The following is a 25240-nucleotide window of genomic DNA, read 5'->3' as shown; positions in this document are numbered from 1 at the left end:
GAATTACATGCATACGGTGACAAAAAAGAGGTCTTGGGCACAAGAAGTAAGTCAGTACTGAGGTCTTTATAAAACCAGAGCCATTACAAGGGCTAAAATCAGTTAAAAAGGGGAAGGGACAACCAACAGGTAGCATAATGGTTGGGGCACTGGACACCCTCATGGCTGACCATGGTTCGAGTCCCAGCCCTGGAAGCTTTAAAATCACAATGGACATGTGGGTGTGCATGGCCAAAATTTCGAGAGGAGAATGGAGGAGAGGGAACTGAGGCATAGCCATCCCCATCCCCGCAACCCTGGAGAGTGATGTCTCCTGTCTCTCTTAGGCAGCTGCACATGTCCTATGGCAAAACAAAACAAACAAACAAACAAACAAAAAGACTTAAAAAAAGGCAAAAAGTGTGTGCAGAGGGGTGTGATTCACTCATTGTCCTATTGTCCTAGTATGACTTCAAAGAAGCTTGTCTCTGAGACTCTGGGTTGAAAGAGCAGGAAAAAATGCTACCACCAGAAATTATAAGCTGACGCTTGTGACGAAACAGTTTTGAAGTCTGGATTTTATGTATATGAGAATCTCCAAAATAAGAAATTAAGAATCCCTAATTAAGAAATAGGTCCTGGACCCAGTGATACTCCTGGAGTATCTGGAAGAAATAAACAGAAAGCCATTTTAAAGTAATAACAAGGCCAACAGGATTATCTCGGTAGAAAAATTAAAACGAAATATAAACAAACAAAAAATCCCCACTCAAGGTGAGCTTGCAATTTAGAAATTACAAAATATGTGAGAAAATTATTTATCATGATTGAACATTAACAGAAACACCAAACAGACAAATTAGTATTCAACTAATTTTTCAATATGAAAATCCCTCAAAAAGGCATATTTGAATAACTAAAGAAATGGAGTAAGACAAAAGAGACTATGAAGGATAGAAAGCTTTTTTAAAAAATCAATAGGCTTTACAAAAACAAAATGGAATGTATTCACCAAAAACTTGCTCATTTCTCCACATACAGTACCCAGAGTTTTAATCAGGTAACTTTAGAAGGGAATAGCATGACCATACTTAGGATTTTAAAGCCTTTTTAGAAAACCACTCTCAATACTAGAATTAAACTGTCTGGCAGAACTCATTCCATACTAACTTCTGTTCTCTACCATCTCTCAAGCTCCTGACCACTCATCCCTACAACTGCTTACTCTTGGCAATTCTTTTTTTCTAAGAGATTTTTTCCTTAGGATGCATCCACTTGCCAGAGACACAGAGGGATAGAGACAGTGAGAGGGGAAGTGAGAAATCACTCACCAGGGGAAACAACCACCTCATAATCCCTGTCTCCTCCATTTTCCTCTCAGGATTTAGAGCACACATGCCCACCATGATTTTCTAGCTACCAGGTCCAGGACTCAAACCATGGTTGGCCATGTGGGAGTCCAGCATCTTAACCACCACGCTACCTGCTGGCCCCTTGATTATGGATTTTAAATGTCTTTCTCAATCTAAGAATCACTGTACAGTTCGATTAACACATGCTCTTATGATGAATTTCAATAAAAAGCCAACAACTTTCAGTTCATCAGTCAGGAAGGATGTTATTGAGGGATGGTAACTACCCTAGCTCCCAGTGCTTTGACAAAATCTCAGATGTGTGCCCTGGCTAGGTGTCTGCGATTTCATATTGTTGGAGCATTGGCTGTATTTCTGAGTGTTACAGCTGTCTATAAGTCTGCTATGGCTAAACCAAGGAAAAAAATATGAAAATCTCTACAGAAATTATGATTCCATAAAAGATTTTGAGATGAAGAAGGCTGATATCTTTCATAGTACAAAGTGATTTTGGAAATGCAAAGAATGACACTGGTTTGACTTCCATGTTCCTGAATGATGAAACATGAATACCATGGGCTAACAAATAGTTTATCTTGATATATAAATGAATACTGTAGACAGTTTAAAAAAAATTTTTTTAAAGCCAACAGCTTTTGAAGCCAGCATGTGGCACAATGGTTGAGAGCACTGGATTCCCACATGGCCAACTGTAGTTCAAGTCCTGAACCTGGCAGCTTGCTTTCTTCCCTTCCCTCTCTCTCTCACTCTGTCTCTCTCTGGTCAAATTAAATAAAAAGAAAGAAAGAAAGAAAGAAAGAAAGAAAGAAAGAAAGAAAGAAAGAAAGAAAGTTAAATAATTCTTTCTTTAAAATAATTATTTATTTACTCAATTCCATTTGTTATTATTATTTATTTAATTTGACCAGAGAGAGAGAGAGAAAGCAAGAAAGCAAGCCTCCAGGTGCAGGACTCGAACCATAGTTGGCCATGTGTGAATCCAGCAACTTTAGCCACCATGCCGCCTGCTAGTCCCATAAAATAATTCTTTAAAAAAAAAAAAAAAAGCCAGCAGCTTTTAAAAATACTGAAAACCAAAGAAGAAAGTGATTTCTTATTTCCATTCATGTGCTATAACTAAAGTTCTCTGACTAGCAAACCAAAAGCTTGTGTTTACACACTAGTCTGGCACTTAGCAGCTCTGTATGCCTGCCTACGAAACTGAACCTTTCCCAGCCCCCACTTCTTCACCTGTAAAATGAGACAGAGACTCACTGGTAAGGCGTTTATTCAGATCTCGAATAGTTTCTTAAATCAAATTTAAAAGGAGAAAATTGACTTCAGTGTTAGCAGTTTCACTATATACAAGTAGATGATAAACTTTTAATAAAATGAAATTATCAAACAGTAAGAAATCCTAATAATAAATGATGAAAAAATACTGTTCACAGTGAGGACATTTGTAAATGCACCTCAGGAATTAGTAAAAAAAAAAAATAAACAGTTTTTATAGAACTCTCCATTTCTGCTGAAAAATTCCCATTTAAATACAGACTGCTAGAACACAATAGGTATAAAGAATTTCTGAGAGGCAGGAAAAACGAATGCTTATGGTATGAAGTGTCAATATTGCCATTACTAAGATTTCACTTAAACCTTCGTCGCACCTGACTCAGATGCTACTGGCATTCTGTGTGTTTGGCTTGGTGAATGCATGTCTAAGGGACTGACAGAATATTCCTTGTAAAACAGCATTTTAAAACTTATAAAGTCCTCAAAACCTGTTCTTTCCCCTAAAAATAAAAATAATAAAAAATAGGATTACCTCAGCTTGTAAAAGTCATGAGTGCTTCTGGTTCATTTAGAAAGAAAAAGGTGGGCGAGGCAGAGACATGGTGGTTAAGTCGGCTGTTTCCCACATGGCTGACTGTGCAGTTTGAGACACAGACCCTGTGGTCTGAAAAACATACTGGACACAAGTGCATGTGTGGCCAAAACCCTACGAGGAGAAGGGACTGCGGCATGGTCATCCCCCTGCGGGGTGCTTTCTCATTCTTTCTCTGGCAAGCACACACACCCTGTAGCTAATTAAGAAAGAAAGAAGGGACCAGCAGATAGTGTAATAGTTACATCATTGAACTCCCGCGTGGCTGACTACGGTTCAAGTCCTGAACCCAGCTGCTTAAAACAACTCCAGGCATCTTTGCGTGTGTGGCCAAGATCCTGAGAGGAGAAGGGATTGTGGCATGGCTATTCCCCTTGAGGGTGGGGGTGTTTTCTCGTTTTCTGTCTCTCTGCCTCTCCTGCAGGCACATGCACCCTACGGCAAACATCTCTCTTAAAACAAAAAAAAAGGAGGATCAGGACTACTGAAGACCCTCTGCCCAGACTTCACATTCCTGCCCCCTAGACCTTGCCAAAGAGCCAGAGAATACAAGGGATCTCATGGAAATGTCAGATAAAGAATTTAAAATAGTCATAGTGACAAAGCTAACAGAGAGGCAAGAGAAGAGAGACAACAAACTCCAGAAGGTCCAGAAGAGAGATGAGCTCCAGGAGGTGAGGGAGTTCCTGCACAATCTGAAAGAGGAAATGCACACCATAAGAAAGAATCAAACTGTTAAAGATAAAGGCTGTAATACAGGAAATCAAAGCCTTCCTTAAAAATATCCAAAGCAGGGACCAGCAGTTAGCGTAATGGCTATGTCGCTGGACTCCCACGTAGTCGACCGCGGTTCGAGTCCCGGACCCGGTGGTTTAAACTCACGCCGGGCACGTGTGCGTGCGTGCCCAAGATCCCGAGAGGAGAATGGAGGAGAAGGGATTGCGGCGTGGCCATCCCCCCTGGGGGGTGATTTCCTGCTTTCTGTCTCTCTGTCTCTCTCTGTCTGTCTGGCAAGCGCACACGCCCTATAGCAAAAACCTCTCCCCCCCCCATAAAAAAATATCCAAAGCAGATTAGATCATGCAGAAAATCAAATCATAGGTGTCAAAGATAGACCCTCTGATCTAGAAAAATTCACCAAAAATACTGAGAAAATAACACCCCAAAATGAAAATAATATGCAAGTAATGCTAGATACCATTAAATGCACAGACGCTTGGATCATTGGTATCCCAGAAGGTGAAGAAACTAATAAAGGCATTGATAATCTGTTCCATGAAATCCTGGAAGAAAAATACTCAAATCCAGAGAGGCACTCAAATATCCAGACCCCAGAAATACAAAGGACCCCACACAGATTCAACCCAAGAAGATTTTCCTCAAGGCACATCATAGCCAGACTGACCAAAACCACAGACAGAGACCAGATATTAAAATTGGTAAGAGAGAACCGTCAAGTTACTTTCAAAGGATATCCCATTAGGATAACATCGGACCTCTCGTTGGAAACAGTGTAAGCAAGGAAAGAATGAGGAAATATATTCAAAATCTTAAGTGAGAAATAATTTCAACCAAGAATACTATATCCGGCAAGAAAATCTCAAAACATTCTCAGATAAATAAAACCTGAAAGAATTTATCAACATCAGACCAGCTCTTCAAAGAGTGCTGAAGGGAGTGCTATCCCAGGAAAACTGAAGGCAGACAGAAATAAGAGAACAAGAAATGACCGAGAAAAGGGCCAACTTAATAGTAGGGACAAGTTCAGAAATATCAATAATGATGTTGAATGTCAACTTCCAGGATATAAATGTTAACTTCCAGGACATAAATGGATATACAGGATTTACAGTAACACTGCAAATTCAATAGAAGAAATGTTAATGACACGAGTCTGAACTAGTGAAATAGAATTTTTTAACTTTAGACTAAAACATTACTGATTTTCTTCCATGCTTTGATTTCTATATTTAAGGATGTGATCTTCCTTTGAACTGCTGATAGGTGCATCAACCTACTACTAGAGCTGAATCCTAACCTTTTTCCTGGCTTTCAGTTTCAAGCAAATTTCTCTTAACATTTTTTTCATTTTGATCTATTAAAACTAAAACTGTTTTTCATGAAATTAAAAAATGTGGTAAAAAAAAAAAAAAAGGACAAAGGAAGGAAAAAGAGAAGAGAGGCCTTTAATATAGAAATATCAATCCTCCCTAGAGTATTTTACCGTAATTCTATAAAACAAGAAATTATCACATTAGCTAGACAATGACATCAGCCCCTCCTACCTTAAACATGTGCTATGAGCCCTAGAAAGGGAGTAAGGGAGAAGAAAAGGAGTAAATCAGCAAATAGAGAAAAGCAATTGTGAATGCCGATGAGGTATCCTCTTATCTCAAAGTCAGGGGAGATGCCTGAGTTTCATTTCAAACGCTGTACCTCCTGAAAACCCACAAGAATCATCATACACATGCTTTAACAATTTAATACTGAGCAAGCAGCTTTTAAAAATTACATCAGGAAGCATTATAGTAAACAGAATGAAATGCCTGTTTTCAGAGTACCACTTTAGAATAAGCTGTGTAAAGAGTTGTTAGAATGATACAACTTATGTCATCCTTTGAAAATAAAAACTGCAATTAAATTTGCACATCAAATGATCCTTGAAGCTTACATGCTATCAATAGAAGTGACAGAAGGGGCTTAAATCAGACAAGCTATGACAGTGGCAGGAAGAAGTTCTAGTCATACAAAGGGAAGGCATTACGGCAGTACATCAACATGATTGCAAGCGGAGAGCCACCGTGCTAGGCTGATACTAGACTGCCAGAGATGGCAGTTTCTAAACTGCGCTATGAGGCTGGCCCGATGTTATGCATTTTATTTATTTTTCTTTTTGGAGAGGTTTTTGCTATAGGGTGCATGCGCTTGCCAGAAAGACAGAGAGAGACAGAAAGACAGAAAGTGAGAAATCACCCGGGGGCGGAGGGGCTGGGGGTGGGGAGGGAATGACCACGCTGCAATCCCTTCTCCTCCATTCTCCTCTCAGGATCTTGGGCACGCACACACACACGCCTAGCATGAGTTTAAGCCACCAGGTCCAGGACTTGAACTATGGTCATCTACATGGGAGTCCAGTGACTTAGCCATTACTCCAACTGCTGGTCCTCTGATGTTGGGCTATTGTATGACTCTGGCCATGTTACTCACTAAGTCTTTTACTTCTTTATGAAATGAACATAACAGTGACTTATTGGTAGAGATTGAATAAAATCATGCTCGTAAAGAGCACAGAATAGGGCCAGCCCCATAGCGCAGTGGTTAAACACTGTGTAGGGTAGCCAGATCCGACATGGCCAACCACAGTTCACATCATCTCACCCTCCCAGCTCCCACAGCTTGAAAACACACCAGGCCCGTGTGACTAGCGCCCACCCTCCTGACAGGATAGAGAAATTCTCCCTCTCTTTCTGTCTCTGTCACTCTGGTTGGTAGAAAATGGGTGGTAGTTGAAGTGAGAGAGAAAAAAATAACTTAGAACAGTCACGTCTGCTTAAAAGTAGTCTGTTAAACTAGTCTGCACATTGTTTCACGAATGCTTTATCAAATTACGAAAGTTGAAGTGCAATAGTGTTTGAAAATTATAAATGATGAATGTATACTTGCCAGAGGAAAACAAGTCAAAACTTTTTCTGTGTTGTCGAGAAATAGTTCACTCTTGTGTGTATCTTTCATTTATTTGTCATCAAAAGGGTACCTTGCCTAAAAGAAAGGACTGACGAGTGTGCAAAATGTTCACAATCTTTTTTTTTTTTTTTTTTGAGGGGGTTTTTGCAATAGTGCTCACCAGAGAGACAGAAAGCGAGAAATCACGCCCCAGGGGGGATGGCCACGCCGCAATCCCTTCTCCTTCACATTCCTCTCAGGCTCCTGGGCACACACACACACACACACACACACACACACACACACGCGCCCAGCGTGAGTTTTAAGCCACTGGGTCCGGGACACGAACCGTGATCAACTACATGGGAGTTCAGCGACACAGCCATTATGCTAACTGCTGGTCCCACACAATCTTTTGTAAAATTAAAGTTCATCATTAGTTTGTGCCTGTGAGCTATTAATATAAATATTACCTGTATTTTGTGTCATATATAACATTATTAAATAAATACATGCATAGGAAAAGAAGAGATAGGTATTTTTAAATAAATTTTATTAATATAATAACCATACATATTTGTGAGGGTATGATGTGATTCAATAGACAAGAATACAATGTAATGGGTCGTTCAGGATAATTATCACACTCCTCACCTCGACCACTTGTCATGATTTCTGCGGGGAACATCCGAAATGCTCCTTTTTGTTATTTTGAGATATGATAGAGAGCAAGTTGTTGCCATCTATATTCTTCCCACTGCATTTTACAATACTAGACATTGTTCCTTCTACCTAGCTGCAATTTTATTTCCATTAATCAACATCCCTCTAATCCCTTCCTCCTTATCTTTGCCAGCCTGTAACCACTATTCTTGATCCCTCTACTTATATGAAGCCTTTATTTTTTTTTTTCCAGTTTCCACATATAAGCGAAAACACATGGCATTTCTCTTTCTGTGCCTGGATTATTTCACTTAACATGATGTCCCCCAGGATCACCCATTTAACTACAAATGACAGGACTTCATGCTTGTTAATAGTGGAATAGCATTCCGCTATATATATGTACCACGTCTTCTTTATGTTTTTCAGTTGAATTACACAGGTTACGTCCATATCTTGGCTATTCTTAACAGTGCTGCGATAAACAGTGAGGTACAGGTATCTCTGAACACACCAATTTACTTTCCTTTGTGTATATGCCTGGTAGTGGGTATATATTGGATTATAAGGTAGTTCTACTTTGGGTTTTTTGAGGAAACTACACAGTTTTCCGTAAAGCTATACTAATTTACATTCCCATCAAACATGTAAAAGAATGCCTCTTTCTCTGCATCCTCACCAGTGTTTGTTACTTTTTGTCTTTTTGACAACAATCATTCTAACTGGGGTGAAGTTGTATCCCATTGTGGTTCTCATCTGCATTTCCTTAATGATCAGTGATTCTGAGCATTATTTCATGTTTGGTGGCCATTGTATGTTTTCTTTTGAGAGTTGTTTATTCTGGTAATTTGCCCATTTTTTTAACTATGTGTTTTGGGGTTTTTTTGTTTTGTTTAAAAAAAAAAAACTATTGAGCTGTCTGAATTCCTCCTATACTTGGTTATTAATCCCTTGTTTGCCCTGTAGCACATTTAAAAAGAAAGACACAAAGAGGGAAAAAAAAAAAAAGAAAAGAAAAAGAACGAAGAAAGTAGGAAAGGAAGGAAAAGAAGAAAAGAAAGAGGGAAGAAAAGAGAGAAAGAGGAAATGTGCAAACATTTCCTCCCATTCTGTCGGTTCCGTCTTCACTCTGTTGATTGTTTCCTTTGCTGCATAAGCTTTTTGGTTTGATATTACTCTGTTTATCTATTTTTGCTTTTTGTTGCCTGTGCTTTGAGAGTTTTTCATGAACTCCTTGCCAATACCAATGTTCTAAAGCATTTACCCTATTTTCTACTAAAAGAAAGCTTCAGGTTTTATGCTGAAGTGTTTAATTCACTTGAAGTTTATTTTTGTACATGGTAAGATTCACAAGTCTAGCTCCATTCTTCACTTACGGATGCCTAGTTTTCCCAGTACCACTTACTGAAGAGCCTGTCTTTTCCCCCAATAGATGTTCTCAGTGTCTTTGTTGAAAATCAAGTGGCTGTATGTGTGTGTATCTATCTATCTAGCTATCTATCTATCTATCTATGTGTGTGTATATATACACAAAAGAACAGACACAAAAGAACAGACACACAGACCAAAGGAAGAGAACAAATTACATATATACTATATACTATACACACACACACACATATATATATATAAACCCTGTGCTCTATACATTGATCTGTGTGTCTGTTCTTTTGCCAAGACGACAATCTTTTTTTGTTACTATTGCCTTACAATAAATTTTGAAGTCCAGTAGTATGATGCCTCTGGTGCCATTCATTTAGCTCACCATTGCTTTGGCTATTTAGGGTCTTTAATGATTTTGTACACTAAAGATTATTTTTTTAATCCTGTGAAAAATTTGATTGGTGTTTTGATTAAGAAATAGGGAGCAGTTTTTGTGAAACAGACTTTAGCTACTCCACACAAATGAAACAATAATGTGAGATGGTACAGATGCTAATCCATATGTAGCTATATTTATCTCTGTATCATAATATTTTATAAAGCTCAAATATACACAATAAAATTTATTTTTAAAAAGTAAAGTTTTCAGCTTTTCCCAATTTGGTATAACATTAACAACTATGAGTTTGTCATACGTAGACTTTATTAGGTTGAGGTATATTTCTTTTATACCTAATTTGTTAAGCACTTTTATCATAGAGGATGTTGTTTTGTCAATGCTTTTTCCACATGGATAGAGATGATCACATAGTTTTCTTTTTGTCTTGCATTTTATTGATATGGTTTATTACATTTATCCACTTGTATATATTGAAACATTCTTTTTTTTTTTTTTTGAGAGATTTTCACTGTAGGGTGCGTGCGCTTGCCAGACAGACAGACAGAGACAGAGAGACAGAAAGCGAGAAATCACCCCCCAAGGGGGATGGTCATGCCGCAATCCCTTCTCCTCCATTCTCCTCTCGGGATCTTGGGCACGCACGCACACGTGCCTGGCGTGAGTTTTAAGCCACCAGGTCCAGGACGCAAACCACGATCGACCATGTGGGAGTCCAGCGACATAGCCATTACGCTAACTGCTGGTTCCCATATATTAAAACATTCTTGCATCTCTGGGATAATCCCACTTGGTCATGCTGTATAATCTTCATGATATGCTGTCAGCGTTAATTTGCTAGTATTTTGTTTAGGGTCTTTACATCTATGTTCATCAGAGAAATTGGTCTGTGGTTTTCTTTTTCTGTTATGTTTTGTTTGTTTTGTTTAAATCTGGTTTTGATATCAGGGTAATGCTAGCCTCATAGAATGAATTTGGAAGGTTTCCTTCTACTGCAATATTGTGGACTAATTTGAGGAACACTGGTATTAATCTTCTTTAAAGGTTTCATAGAATTCAACACTGAAAATATCTATCTGGTCCTGGGCTTTTTTTCATTGAGAGATATTTTATTACTTATTCAGTCTCTCTGGTTATTATTGGTTTATTCAGGTTTTCTATTTCTTCCTAGTTTAGTCTTGGTAGGTTATATGTGTTGAGGAGTTTACCCATTTCATCTAGATTTTTCAATTTGCTGGCATAATAGTTGTTCATAATAGTCTCTAATTATCTTTTTTGTTTGTTTGTTTGCTTGTTTTTGTTATAGGGCACATGCACTCGACAGAGAGACAGAGAGACAAAAAGTGAGAACTCACTCCCACCTCCACGGGGATGGCCATGTCACAATCCCTTCTTCTCCATTCTCCTCTTGGGATTCTGGCCATGCACGCACACATGCCTGGCATGTGTTTCAAGCTGCAGGGTCCAGGACTCAAACTGCGGTCAATTATGTGGGAGTCCAGCAACATAACCATTACATCATCTGCTGGTTCCTCTAATTAGCTTTTATATTTCTGTTGCATCATTTGCAAAGTCTTCTTTCTCATTTCCAACTTTATTCAAGCCTCCTTTCTTTTTTCTTACTCAAGCTACTGGTTGTCAATTTTCTTGTGTGTGGGGGGCAGGGGGAGGGGGTTGCCATAGGGCAGGTGAGCTTGCTGAAGAGAGACAGAGACAGAGAGTGAGAAAGTGAAAAATCATTCGCTAGAGAGAATGGCCATGCCTCAATCCCTCCTCTCAGAATTCTGGGTATGCATACACATGCACCTGGCAGGATTTCCAAGCTGCCTGATCTGAGACTTGAACCACAGTCTGCCATGTTAGGGTCTAGCACCTTAACCACCATGCCACCTGCTGGCCCCCATTTTGTTTATCTTTTTAAAAAACTCAGCTTTTTGGTTCATTGATTTTTTTGTTTTTGTTTTCTGTTTGTTTTTTGGTCTCAACTTTGTGCTTTCTTTTCTGATTTAAATAGTTTATTTTCCTTCTGCTAATTTTGAGTTTAGTTTGTTCTTGTTTATCTAGTCCCTTGAGATGTATCATTAAATTGCTCATTTGAATATTTATTATCATTATTTTACTGAAAGCACTTATTGTTATAAACTTCCCTCTTAGAATTACTTTTACTATGTCACATAGGTTTTTGTATGTTGTGTTTTCATTTTTATTTATTTTTCAGAAATTTTTATATTGCTATTTTTATTTCTTCTTTAATCCAGTAGTCATTCAGGAATATATTATTTACTTTTCATGCATTTATATATTTTGCAATGTTCCTCTTGTTAATAATTTCTAGTTTTATTTCATTGTGATCAGCAAAGATTACAGATTATTTCCACTTTTCAACATAGTTTGAGATTTGTTTTGTAGCTTAGCATATTGTCTATCCTGGATAATGATCTAGATGTTGATAAGAAGAATGTGTATGGGCCAACCGCAGTTCCAGTCCTGGACCTGGCAGCTTGCTTTCTCGCTCACTTTCTCTCCCTCTCTCTCTTTGTCCTCTTGGTCAAATTAAAATAAATAAATAAAGTTAAATAAAATAATTCTTTAAAAAAAAGAAGAAGAAGAAGGAGAAGAGGAATGTGGATGGGCTGGCCCCCAGAGCCTAGTGGCTAAGAGAGCTACATACCACACATAGCCAACCACATGATTTGAATCCTGGTCCTGGCATCTTGAAAACAATCTGAGGAATATGTGCATGCATACCTAAAATCTTGACAAGAAGGGGAAATGGAGGCAAGAAAATTGTAGTATGACCACATCCCATCGGATTACAAGGGTGGTTTCTTTCACTACCTCAACTCTTGTGAGTATATACACCCTCTAGCAATTAAAAAGGAAGAAAGAAAGAAAGAAAATGTATATTCTGTAGTTGTTAGATGGAACATTCTATAAATTTCTGTTAGTTTATCTATGGTGTAGTTTAAGTCCCATTTTTTGTTGTTGATTTTCTACCTAGATAATTTCTCCAATGCTGAAAGTGAGGTGGTGAAGCCTCCAACTATTCTGGTATTGGAGTTGGAGAGATAAGTACTTTTTACAAGGTCTCACCATGTGGCAATCCTCCTGCCCCAGTCGTCTAATTAGTCAGGGTTATAGGTGCTCACCACCATACCTGCTTATTTAGGTCGATCCTGGGTTGAACGCAAGCCTCGTACGATGTCACAGCCTCAAGCAGTGGCAGCAGAACTTGCACCACTGCAGCTGGACCCAAGATTAAGTTTTAAAATAATCAACAGGTTAACTATACAATAGTTCCACCTTATCCTTGAGAAATGCATCCCCCAGGCCCCCAGTGAAAGTCTGAAACTACTGGTAGCACCCCATTCAATAGGAACGTGTTTCTATTCATGTCCTCTACCCACTAATACCTATTCCATCCTAAGTAAGCACTGATCACGCACTAAGTCCATAACCTTTGCAGTCTGAAGTACAACAGCAAACCTAGAACAAATTTCATTTTCCTTCCTCATAACTTCACAAAGAGAAGATTAGTTCTCACTATGGATCTTTTCTTTCCTTATTAAGTGGAGAACTTTCAGCTTTTCACTTAAAGGAAGCACTTAATCAATTCTGTAAGGCATATTCTATTTGCCAGTATCACTCACTATTCTTGCCCTTTGGGCAACTGTTAGGTAAAATAAGTTACTTGAACACTAGTAGTGATAATTGAAGTGAGTAAGTGACTGGGCAAACAGCATTTACAGAGTAGATATGCCAAAGGGAGGATTCATCTGTCCGTGGAATGGAGTGGGACTGTGTAAGGTTTTATCATGCCAATCAGAATGTGTGCAGTTTAAAACTTATGAGCTGTTTACTTCAGATGTGCTTAATTTAAGCCAAATCATGAATCTACCATACTAGTAATAACATATCACTTCATTTATATAAAGACACCTATTGTTACTTATTTCATACTGATTTTGAGAATTCTAGTTTTCATTGACCTACAACATTTCTATGGTTTCTTAACATGAATTCAAAATATTACCAATGAGTCAGCCAGTCCTAAAGGTTATGAACGTTCAAAATTTGATGTGAATATTCAGTCCACAACTCAGACTCCCAGGATAAACTATGCATTTTACATATATGGTATGTTTTAAATACCACCAATAAGTCTCCTGTATTTGACTTCAACCTTAGATAAATATAAGACTTAGATTCAGAAAGAAAAAGGAAATTAATTCAAATGAACTATTATTCTATTCTAAAATTTGGCTACTATGGTATAATAAGAACATATTAAATAGCCACTTTGCATGGATTTACATAGATTTTAATGGGGATCTTTTAGAAGACATACATATGCAAAACTCCTACGAATTCTCTCGGCATTGCTCCGTTGTGTAAGGGTGTCTGTTTATAGACATCTCAGTATCTGCAAGTATGGATATTGCTTTATTTTTTAAAACCTATCAATCTTCAAGTTCTTTTCTCCATAAAATTAAAACAGCATACAATGCATGAAAATAATGTGTCTCCCGTTCACTTTCTGTCACTTTGATTCATGTGACAATGAAATAGATGTAACATCCACAGATCACTCATTCCTAGATATCTTGTTAGGGAACATTAAAAAAATGCTATTCTGCATTGCATCAGGCTAGCACTAGTCCACGGCCCTATGCCAATAAATCAGGATAAGCTGGGAGATCTAATACGTACCTGCTACATACCCAGCCCAGTTCCTGCTCTCCTACAGAGACTGCCAGGAATTTCAGCACCAACATACTTTATCTCCTACCACCAAATTTGCATTATCTCAAATGATTCTCAAAGATCTCCACAAAAACCATGTGTGTATGGGGACAAGCAATTAGCGTAATGGCTATGTCGCTGGACTCCCGTGTAGTCGACCACGGTTCGTGTCCCAAACTCAGTGGCTTAAAACTCACGCCGGGCACATGTGCATGTGTACCCAAGATCCCGAGAGGAGAATAGAGGAGAAGGGATTGCAGCATGGCCATCCCCTCTGTGGGATGATTTCTCGCTTTCTGTCTCTCTGTCTCTATCTGTTAGGCGAGCGCACACATCCTATAGCAAAAGCCTCTCTAAAAAAAAAACCATGAGTGTGTGTATGTATGTATACACATTTTATAGTTCACACAGCACTTTCACTCACGTTATTCTTTTATATTGTCATCAACTTGCAGAGGAAGTGTGTGCTTGCCAGGGAGAGAGGGAGAGGAGAAAGGGCCCCCAAAGGGGCGTGGTCGTGTTGCAATGCCTTCTCTTCCGTTGCTCTATCCTGTGAGGATCCAGGGCATGCATGCATATATGCCTACCGTGTTTTCTAAGCCACCAGGCCAGGATTCAAACCATGGTTGGCCATGTGAGATCTGCATTTCTTTAACCACAAACCCACATTATTCTTCTTAATTTTCATACTTTTGTTATCAAAAAATATAATATGGGGTCATACAATGACTCTTAGTCGTATGGTGATGCATTGACTATGCTGTACTGACCTTGGGCATCGCACCTGTAAAGACTGTAACTGACAGCCTGGATTCATCACCACCGAAGAGCAGATAGAGGAGGAAGAAATTAGAAATGAGGAAAATATATGATTCTTTTAAACTCACAAGGTCAGTCAATAAACAAGTATTTATTACACATTTATTAAATGTAAGTCTTAACTTTGTCTCACATCATAGACTGCCTGTCTCATAATAAGCTGTAGGACTGCCCTGTAAGCTAACCTGCACTATAGACACAGACACGCATATTAAAGGCATACAAGTAGCACATGTATGCATTGATACCGGACAACAGAAACACTAAACAACACACGAACCTGATAAAATTACGTGTAAATATAAGGAAAAGAACAGAAGACATCAGTATAATGGCTAGTGAAGAGTCAGTCCTAAACAGAATAAACGGGAAGGGTGCAGGAAACGAATGGCCATTTCTCCTCCAGAAAAGCTGCGAAGGCTTTGAGGGAAGCTGGTGTCTGAGGATTATTTCACAACATAAATTAAAGAGCTGATAATGCAAGAAGAACCAGGTGCTTCTTTCATATGAAAGACATGCTGAGAAACAAAGAGTGGAAGCAGAAAAAACAGCATGAAACAAGAGGGATAATCACACTGTCAAGGAAGACAGAGTGCTAGGATTTGGGGGAAAAGCTGAGAATGTCACAGTCATCTGAGGGATATGAAAATTCAATCCCTGTGGTTGGCAGAGAAAAAAAAAACCTTAAAAAACAAAACCTCAGAGAATATATGGCTCACTCAGTAGAGTTCAAATATGGGCCAAAGCCCAAGCTGAAGAAGTGGGACAGAAGTTGTACATGTCGGGTGGTTTATGAAATGCTGTAGAGAAGGGTTCAGCCACGGTGGCACACACTTGTGACCCTGGCGACTGGAAGGCTGGTGCAGGGGATCACCAAGGCAGGACGTGTGTCAAGAAGACCTTCCCCCAACCTGTTTCAAATAAAGGAAAAGGAAATAGTCAAGAGAGAAGGGCCAGGTTTTGTCAAAAGCCTGATGTGTATGTGGTGACAGCAAATAATGACACACACATATATAGACACACACGATACCAGACAGAACGCGCTTCTGCCAGGGACATCAGTGATAATGGGAACACTCCTCGAAATGATGACACAGCAAAACAAGGCACATTTTTTTTTTTTTTTTAGAGGTTTTTGCTATAGGGTGCGTGTGCTCACCAGAAAGAAAGAGAGACAGAGAGACAGAAAGCTAGAAATCATCCCCCGGGGGGGAATGGTCATGCCGCAATCCCTTCTCCTCCATTCTCCTCTCAGGATCTTGGGCACGCACGCACACACGCCAGGCATGAGTTTAAGTCACTGAGTCCAGGACTTGAACCGTGGTCGACTACAAGGGAGTCCAGCAACATAGCCATTACACTAACTGCTGGTCCCAACAAGGCAGATTTTGATGGGACAATCTGTAGCAGAAGTGATTCATCCAGTTTCGTTAATCAAACAGAAGAAGGGAGAGGAAAAAAATCTCTAATTCAGACCAATTAAGTGAAAAACCATTTTTATTACTGGGAGTTATAAGTGAAAAGAGACATATCATAACCAGAACTAGAGTAATTTAAACATTGTGCAACTGAAACTGAAATGTAACAACTCTGATGAAAATTGCTAGACAAATAAGAATGACTATGAGTCAGTAAGTGATTTTTCTTTTTTTTTTTTTCAGGGTTTAAATTCACGAGCTCTCTTAAATCATCATTCCACTCATGAAATCTTAATTGATTTAGTTAAATCTTAGTTATACATAAGTAACTATAGTTTAGTGTTGAATTTATCATGAAACCTATGGCACATGGGTTTCCGATTATTTCCCTGGTTGATTTAACACCGACCTCTATGTCTAGGACTTTACATGACTGGATTTGGAGCAATGACCTCAATCAAGTAAGGAAACTATTTCCGGTTTGACCATTTAGCAGATGGTATATATCGCCAATCAACAACTCATTTTCTTATACCAAATTCATTTATTTCTGTTCATCCCTCCTCTTTCTTGTGTTATATATATATATGAAGAGATTTTTGCTATAGGGTGCGTGCACTCGCCAGACAGACAGAGAGAGACAGAGAGACAACGAGAAATCACCTCCCAGGGGGGATGGCCACGCCACAATGCCTTCTCCTTCATTCTCCTCTCGGAATCTTGGGCACAACGCACACACGCCCGGCGTGAGTTTAAGCCACCGGGTCCGGGACGCGAACTGCAGTTGACTACATGGGAGTCCAGCGACATAGCCATTATGCTAACTGTTGGTCCCCCTCTTGTGTTATATTTTAAAACTTACATGAAACACTTTAATATTTCTTTTAGTGTTTGTAGATACCAATAGGTTTAACTTTAACTTTAGGATGACTGACTCATTGTTATAGCTTATGTAAATACAGTAAAGTGAATCAGAATGTTGACTCATTAAAATAAAGAATAAGTAAGTGTAGTTTCCTTTATCGAGATGTTTTTGTCTTATTTTTTTCTCCTTCCCCCATAATGCTTCAACAAATAATGATAATTCCTATCAGGTATGATTACGATGTTAAGATTTAAAACCCTGTGAAATGAGTAAGCTCCTGCCAGTTAGCACCAAAAAGAAATTAACAACAGATTAAAAGCACTGATACACCTAATGGTACTAAATTACTAGTTTTACATTCTACCCACTTGGTTTTTAGTCATGGAAATTTAACTTTTGCCCAAAGTGTGGCCAACCAGCAGTAAAAAAATTGTATATATATATATATATATATATATATATATATAGTAACCCAGAAAAATAATGCCAAACATAAAAACTAAGACTATTGATCACAATGGCAATAACTCTCAAAACAGACACAGAAGCCAATACATAGATTCATTTTCAAATCAGGGGGTTACCCAGAGGTGTGTGCGTGTATGTAACTCATGCTATGTCCTATGTCAAACTAATAACAATCAAAGAGACGTGAGTTAAAGAAACTTTAGCAGTGGCTCTTTTAGTTACTAATGGGTCCTGATGGATGCAAAAATAACCTGTTGCTCATGAGAAAGAAACTTGGAGGATTTTACACAAACATAGCAGAAATAATCAGGAACATTCTCCTGGGTACTAAGTTACTAACCAAATCTAACAGATCAGACATTACTCCTAACAATACACTATATCTATTGAGAAGAGGATATATCTTTTGCATGGCAATGCAAGACCTAAAAATATTCATTACAGAGGTATTGAAAGGTTGACATTTTTATATCAAGCTTTGGTACCAAAATAGTCAAGCCAAGAAAAATGTGCAAAAAGATACAATTAAGAAAATAAGACAAGGGGGCCCGGCAAGTGGCATGGTGGCCAATGGTGCTGGACTCCCACATGGCCAACCGCAGTTCAAGTCCCAGACCAAGCAGCTTGCTTTCTCACTTTCTCTCTCCCTCTCCCTCTCGCTTGCCCGCTCACTCTCTCTCTCTCTAGTCAAATAAAAATAAATAAATAAATAAAGTTAAATAAAATAATTCTATAGAAAATAGTTTTTAAAAAAAGAAAATAAGATAAGCTACCAAAAAAATTTGCAAATCATATTTCTTTTAACATGTATTACAAAATAATATACGGTTAATAAACTTACAGTTGTGTTGTCTAAGAAACTACTATCTGCCATATTTTTATAATTATTCACTTATTATTATTATTATTATTATTTAATATGAACAGAGAGAGAGAGGGAAAGTGAGAAAGCAAGTGGCCAGGTCTGGGACTCAAACCATGGTCAGCCACATGGGACTCCAGCACCTTAATCACCACACCACCTGCTAGCCCAATCCTCCATTTTTAAGGGTAATTCTACGAGACATAAAATTCAATATTGAATATGTGTGTTTTTAGGAGTCTTCCCCAACAATTTTAGAGTATTTTATTCTCTCTCTTTTGTTTACATAGTTTCTGAAGCAATGTCCAAGAAAATTTTTATTTTCATTGTTCTAAATGTAAGGTGAAAGTTTTTTCCGGCTCTAGTTTCTTTTAATGTTTTCTCTCTGTCCTTGAAGTTTTACAGTTTGAATAAGAAATGTTTATCTGTACATTTTGGACTACCAGCAAGTCCCGAACTTGGTGACTATCATTGAATTGGAGCTTCCTGAATTGTGGTTTGATGTCAGTCATTGATTTTAGAAAATTCTCAGGCTTGATTACTTCAAGTATTTCTTTTGATCCTTCCTCTCTTTCTTCTCTTTAAGTTATTCCAATTATGCATATGTTATGCCTTTTGTAACTTTCTGTTCTATTTTTTCCACACTTCTTTCTCTTTTCTTTTCAGTTTATGTACTTCCTACTGACCTATCTCCAAGTTCACTGATCATTTCCTCAGCTCTATTCAGTCCACCAAGGCATCAAAAATCATAAGGCATTCAGAATTTCTGTTACAGAGTTGTTGGGTTTTTTTTCCCCCCATTACTGCTTTAATTGTGTCTACAAATTTTAGTATATTCTATCTTCATGTTCCTTCAGATCAGTGTACTTTTTATTTCTATTTGAGAGTTCTTTATCCTATGGAATTTTTAGAAAGGTGTTGCTTACTTTTGAATGTTTGGAGATTTACCTGTTATCTTTCTGTTACCGATATTTACTGGGTGATCAGAAAAGTCATGACGCATTTCTGCATAGAAAAATATGTCATGCCTTTTCCAATAACCTAATAGTCTGACTGTGCTGTATTCACAGAATTTATTTTGTATGTCATTCTTTTAAAGCTTCTTAATGTACATTTTATAACCAACAGTATGGTTTATCTTGATATCTATAGTACCGTCATTTAATGCTTTATTTAATGATTAAACCTCAAGTTTTACCATCCCCCCCATATCTCCTGTATAATACTTTTAGATTAATCTTTTTAAAAAAGTTATTTCAATTTAAGGACTCACAATATACTCCCAGGAGTCAAGAACCTAAAGTGGCTCCCCAGTGGATATCACGACACTGCACGTAGGTTCACCTACCTAACTTCCAAAATCCATCACCACCCAGAATCCTCTCTATTACCAATCCCTAACTCTGTATTTTAGCTCAAGAGGTTTCTCGAACTAAAATAATCTCTCCTTCTTCTATCCCAAATCTTTCCATTCCTTCCTCTCTTCCTCCCTCTGACTTAGCTCAAATTTTCTTCCTTTCATTAAAACCCTAAAATAATTTCTGATGTACAAAGATTTCTTTCTTTTTTGAGATCTGAACCACATCATTCATATGCAGAAGAACCCCAACTTACAAATGTCTCAACTTTTAATCTTCAACTTTGCAAAGATAATATGCATAAATCATACTTCGAGTATCTATACAACCACTGGTTTTCATTTTCAGTACTGTATTCAGTAAGTTACATGAGAAACACAAATTTTTTATAAAATACATTCTGTGTTAGATTAATTGGCCCAACTGTAGCTTAATGTAAGTGTTCGGAACACATTTCAGTTAGGTCATGCTATGACATTTGGTAGGTTAAGTGCACTAAATGCATTTTCAACTTACTATGTATGTATGTGTATATATATATATATATATATATATATATATATATATATATATATATATTTGGGAGAGGTATTTGCTATAGGGCACATGCGCTTGCCAGAGAGACAGAGAGAGACAGAGAGATAGAAAGCAAGAAATCATCCCCCAGGGGGGATGGCCATGCTGCAATCCCTTCTCCCCCATTCTCCTCTCGGGATCCTGGGCAGGCACACACACACACACACACGCTCCCAGCGTGAACTTAAGCCACCAGGTCCAGGACTCGAACTGCAGTTGACTACATGGGAGTCCAGTGACATAGCCATTACGTCAACTCTGGTCACTCCTTTTAGTCTTGATTACATACTACCAGTTTAATTTAACTAATATTTTGGAATCTGTATCTATCTAGGTGCTTGGAGACAATTTTCAAGATAAAGATTTAGTAAAATACACTGGAACTAGATTATTTGTGTCTATAAGCAGCTTAAAAACTAAAGAGATTTAAGGTTGATAACTCTATTTGTAAATAAAATTATAAACTCTTTGAGTATAGGAATCTTCTCTTTACTCCAACATAATATCAATGCTACTCCATCTTCTCTGCATTTGCTCCTTATGTTACTAGAGAGAATTATGAACAGGACAGCCAGGAATACCATAAAGTTACATCAGTATCAGCTGGTCTCTGCTGCTCATCAATACTTAATGTTTATTCGTCCCAGAGCATATTCCCCATAATAACCAGGTTCTCAAGTTATTATCAGCCCCTCTTTTCCTTTATACCCCCCTCAAAAAAACTGTACTTCTCATATAACTAGAAACATGAAGATAAACTACAAGACCTCACTTATCTACATAAAATCTTCAATAGCACAAAAGAGCTACAAGATGATGAATCTTACGTTAAAAATGGATTCACAAATGACAGGCTTCAATATGAAATTTAAAATATTCTTTGTACTCATTTCAAGTGCATCTTAGACAAAAATGTTCAGTCAATGATATATATCATAGTTTTTTTTTTTTTTGAGAGGTTTTTTTTTCACTATAGGGCGCGTGCGCTCGCCAGACAGACAGAGAGAGACAGAGAGACAGAAAGCGAGAAAGCAACCCCCAGGGGGGGTGGTCATGCCGCAATCCCTTCTCCTCCATTCTCCTCCCGGGATCTTGGGCACACACGCACATGCGCCCAGCGTGAGTTCTAAGCCACCGGGTCTGGGACGCGAACCGCGGTCGACTATGTGGGAGTCCAGCGACAGAGCCATTACGCTAACTGCTGGTTCCCTTAAAGGCATACCTTTATATGCCATGGAAATTCATCCTTTTGGGATATAATCAAAATGTTCTGGGAAACCGGTATGGAGGGTTTTGGGTGGCTTAACCAAATCCCCTAAAAGAATCCTTATAATCTTGTAAATGTCTGAAAATCTTAGAAACTTTTCAACATATTTTGAAGAGTTAAATTCAGAACATGAAACTTTAAAATAAGTTTTATGCCATTAAAACTGTTCCATTTCACTATAGGGCGCGTGCGCTCGCCAGACAGACAGAGAGAGACAGAGAGACAGAAAGCGAGAAATCACCCCCCAGGGGGGGTGGTCATGCCGCAATCCCTTCTCCTCCATTCTCCTCCCGGGATCTTGGGCACACACGCACATGCGCCCAGCGTGAGTTCTAAGCCACCGGGTCTGGGACGCGAACCGCGGTCGACTATGTGGGAGTCCAGCGACAGAGCCATTACGCTAACTGCTGGTTCCCTTAAAGGCATACCTTTATATGCCATGGAAATTCATCCTTTTGGGATATAATCAAAATGTTCTGGGAAACCGGTATGGAGGGTTTTGGGTGGCTTAACCAAATCCCCTAAAAGAATCCTTATAATCTTGTAAATGTCTGAAAATCTTAGAAACTTTTCAACATATTTTGAAGAGTTAAATTCAGAACATGAAACTTTAAAATAAGTTTTATGCCATTAAAACTGTTCCACTGACTCAGGGTTTTTTCACGTCACGTGAACTTCATGCTAAAGATTCAAAGAGCTAGAATATTTTCTGAATAGAAAATATTTTTTCTAGCATTCTTGCAGGAAAATATTTCATGTAGTTTTCCTGTAAAAGACGGTCATTTCAATCATTCCCCAAACTGGCAGCAAGAAGCCATTCAGTGTGTTATCTAACCCCTCCAGCTGGCACGCTCGTACGCTAAAATGAAAGACAGGAGATCAAATGTGCATGTGTGCTTGGGTATGGGCAAAAGGAAACCCAATGATTCATCACCTTCCATGTCTATTTACAAATCTGATTTCATGGTGGGAATGTTTTCATCTTACCCATTCAAAAAAATAAAAAGATTGTTTCTTTTAAATTGGTTACTTTCTTTTTTTTTTCTTTTGGCAAAGGCTAATAGTTTAAATACGTGGCATGGGTAGTAGGGTACACTGCATCATGCTGCGCCATAGGGAAGGCCCGGGGTTTGGATGTTGGGTCAACCTGGATACACAGGGCATGCCCATGGGTACCTATAATCTAGACTGCCTGGAGGGCCAGGGGGAGGATCGTAGCATGGCAGGACCCTGCCAAGGGTGGGTCTGCATGAAAAAAAATTTTTTTTTAATTTTTTAAAGTTTAAGTAACTGTCCATTCCTGAGAGGAGATAAGTCTTTCTAATACACAAATTATCCTGTATATTTCACTAAATTCTTATACCATTCCCAGAAACATCACTCAGTAGTGACCAATGACCTATTTCCGTAAGTCTGTGATAAACTGTCAGAAATGCTAACATCTCTCTAGGCTTGGGCTTTACTGTTATAACAAAGACAAATGGTGTATCAAGGAACCTGCCGATATTCCCAGTTTCTCAAGGGGATCTGCCATAACAGGAGACCTTTATCGACACCACATTCCACTCGTGCCCACCTATGCAGGACTCCCCTCAGGATTTTCCACACACTCATGCTGATGACAACAGTCACGGGGAGGAGGCAAAATCAGCAATAATAGCTAGCCGAACACTTAGTACTAAGTACTTTCAAGAGGCCATCTCATTTCAGCCTAACCATACTGTAACACAGGTAACATAAAACCCACTTTACAGTTATGAATATTGAGTTTTATAGAGGATATGTGTCCCAAATTAGAGTTAAAAGACAATAAATCCAGGCCTTTTGGTTACATCCTACATTCACTACATAATAAAAACAGCAACTGGGAGGTAGCAGATGGTGTACCAGTTACATCGCTGGACTTCCACAAGGCCAACCTTGGTTCGAGTCCCACACCTGGTGGCTTGAAACTCACACCAGGCACATGTGTGTGCATGCCCAAAATCTCAGGAGAAGAATGGGGGAGAAGGGACTGTGGCATGGCCATCCTCCCAAGGGAGGGTTTTTTCACTTTCCTTCTCACTGTCTCTGTCTCTCCCTCTCTCCAGTGAGCGCATGCACCATAAAGCAAAAACCTCTAAAAGAAAAGAGCAACTGGGCTGAGTGGGGGTGCAGTGGTAACACAACTGGACCCACATGGGAAAGGTCCCTGAATACACCAGGAGGGCACACACACCCACGACCTGGGCCAGCTGGGACTGGGGGTGGACTGCAGCATGAGGACACTCATGTAGGTGCCTCTCTCTCTCTTTCTCTCAGTCTCTCTTTCTCATGGGAAAAAAAAAAAAAAAAGAAAACAATCAAATAAACTTTTTAAAAAAGTAATTGGTAGATGTCCCCTACAACTACATTTCTTTGGACTGGCCAATTACTTTTTTGGAAAGCCAAAGAAACATTGGAACTAAATAAGCCAATTGCTCACAAAGTAAGAAACAAATATTCTTTAAAGATACAAAAGAAAATGACTTACAATAGTATAAAGAGAACACAAAAGTACTTGCCTGATGATTCAGCCAAGCAATAATTCTTAGAGGTTAAAGTGGCCACAAGAGAATTGAAACTGTGGCGCTTGCTCTGAAGATCAAAGGACACGCTGCGAATCATTGTCAAAGGCCTTGAACACAACCCCCTCAGTCACTAAGCAAGGAACTGAACTAGTAAATTGTGTGAGAAAAACATAACTAGAACAGAGATACCAGCTGCAACATCAGACAAAAGATGGCTGAACCATCAAGCTCCAGGCTAATGACCACCACGCTAGAATCAGGTACTGCCTAAATTATGGAGTATGCCAGGATAATTTTACTACCATTGACCAGTATTTCTCCCCCAAAACAGTAACTGGGAAGAAATACAGTACAGTACCACATTCCTGACAGCTTTACGAACAGTGGGTCTAACTTTCAGAAGATCAAGAACAAGATGATTTGTGAAAAAATCTAAACCCAAACAGGTAAGACCACGTGTGATTGAAGGATAACGTATGGAAGAAGGATAATGACAGAAATAAGGGAAGTTTAAAAGAAAACCAAACAAGTAAACTGATAAAGATAGAAGAAACAGTCATTCAGTTTTACTAGGCATCATACCACACACATCAAGGCATTCAGGTAAGTGGCTAAAATTCAAGGAAGGAAAAAAAATTGGAAACTAAGTTTTTCTCCACAGCAAAAAGTATAAAAGCACTGATTATTATGTAAGCAAATTTTTAATGGAAAATCCATTTTTAATAACCTATACAGTAAGAATTTCGATTATTTTCTAGTGTGTAATGCATAGTTTAAAAACACCAATCGTGAGTCGGCCAGCGGCATGGTAGTGAAAATGGCTATATCCCACATGGGTGACAGCAACGTTCAAGTCTTGGACCCAGTAGTTTGAAAAACATGCCAGGTATATGTGTATACATGCCCCAAATTTAAAAAGGATAATGGAGAAGAGATAATAGCATAGGTTCTTCCCTGGAGGATGCTTTCTTTCTCTCTCTCTCTCTCTCTCTC

At 38.6% G+C, this 25240-nt stretch overlaps 1 protein-coding gene across 1 annotated transcript in view; it reads right to left on the bottom strand.

The window, feature by feature from the left end:
- The window catches only part of EPS8 (EGFR pathway substrate 8, signaling adaptor), a 209188-nt gene that overhangs the window by 123252 nt on the left and 60696 nt on the right, over positions 1-25240 (bottom strand). The gene's annotated exons all lie outside the window — the stretch shown is intronic.

Source organism: Tupaia chinensis, unplaced genomic scaffold, assembly GCF_000334495.1.
Source record: "Tupaia chinensis unplaced genomic scaffold, TupChi_1.0 Scaffold144702_1, whole genome shotgun sequence".
Taxonomy (NCBI): Eukaryota; Metazoa; Chordata; class Mammalia; order Scandentia; family Tupaiidae; genus Tupaia; species Tupaia belangeri.
Note: the sequence above shows the minus strand (reverse complement) of the source record. Positions and strands in the feature narration are given on the sequence as shown.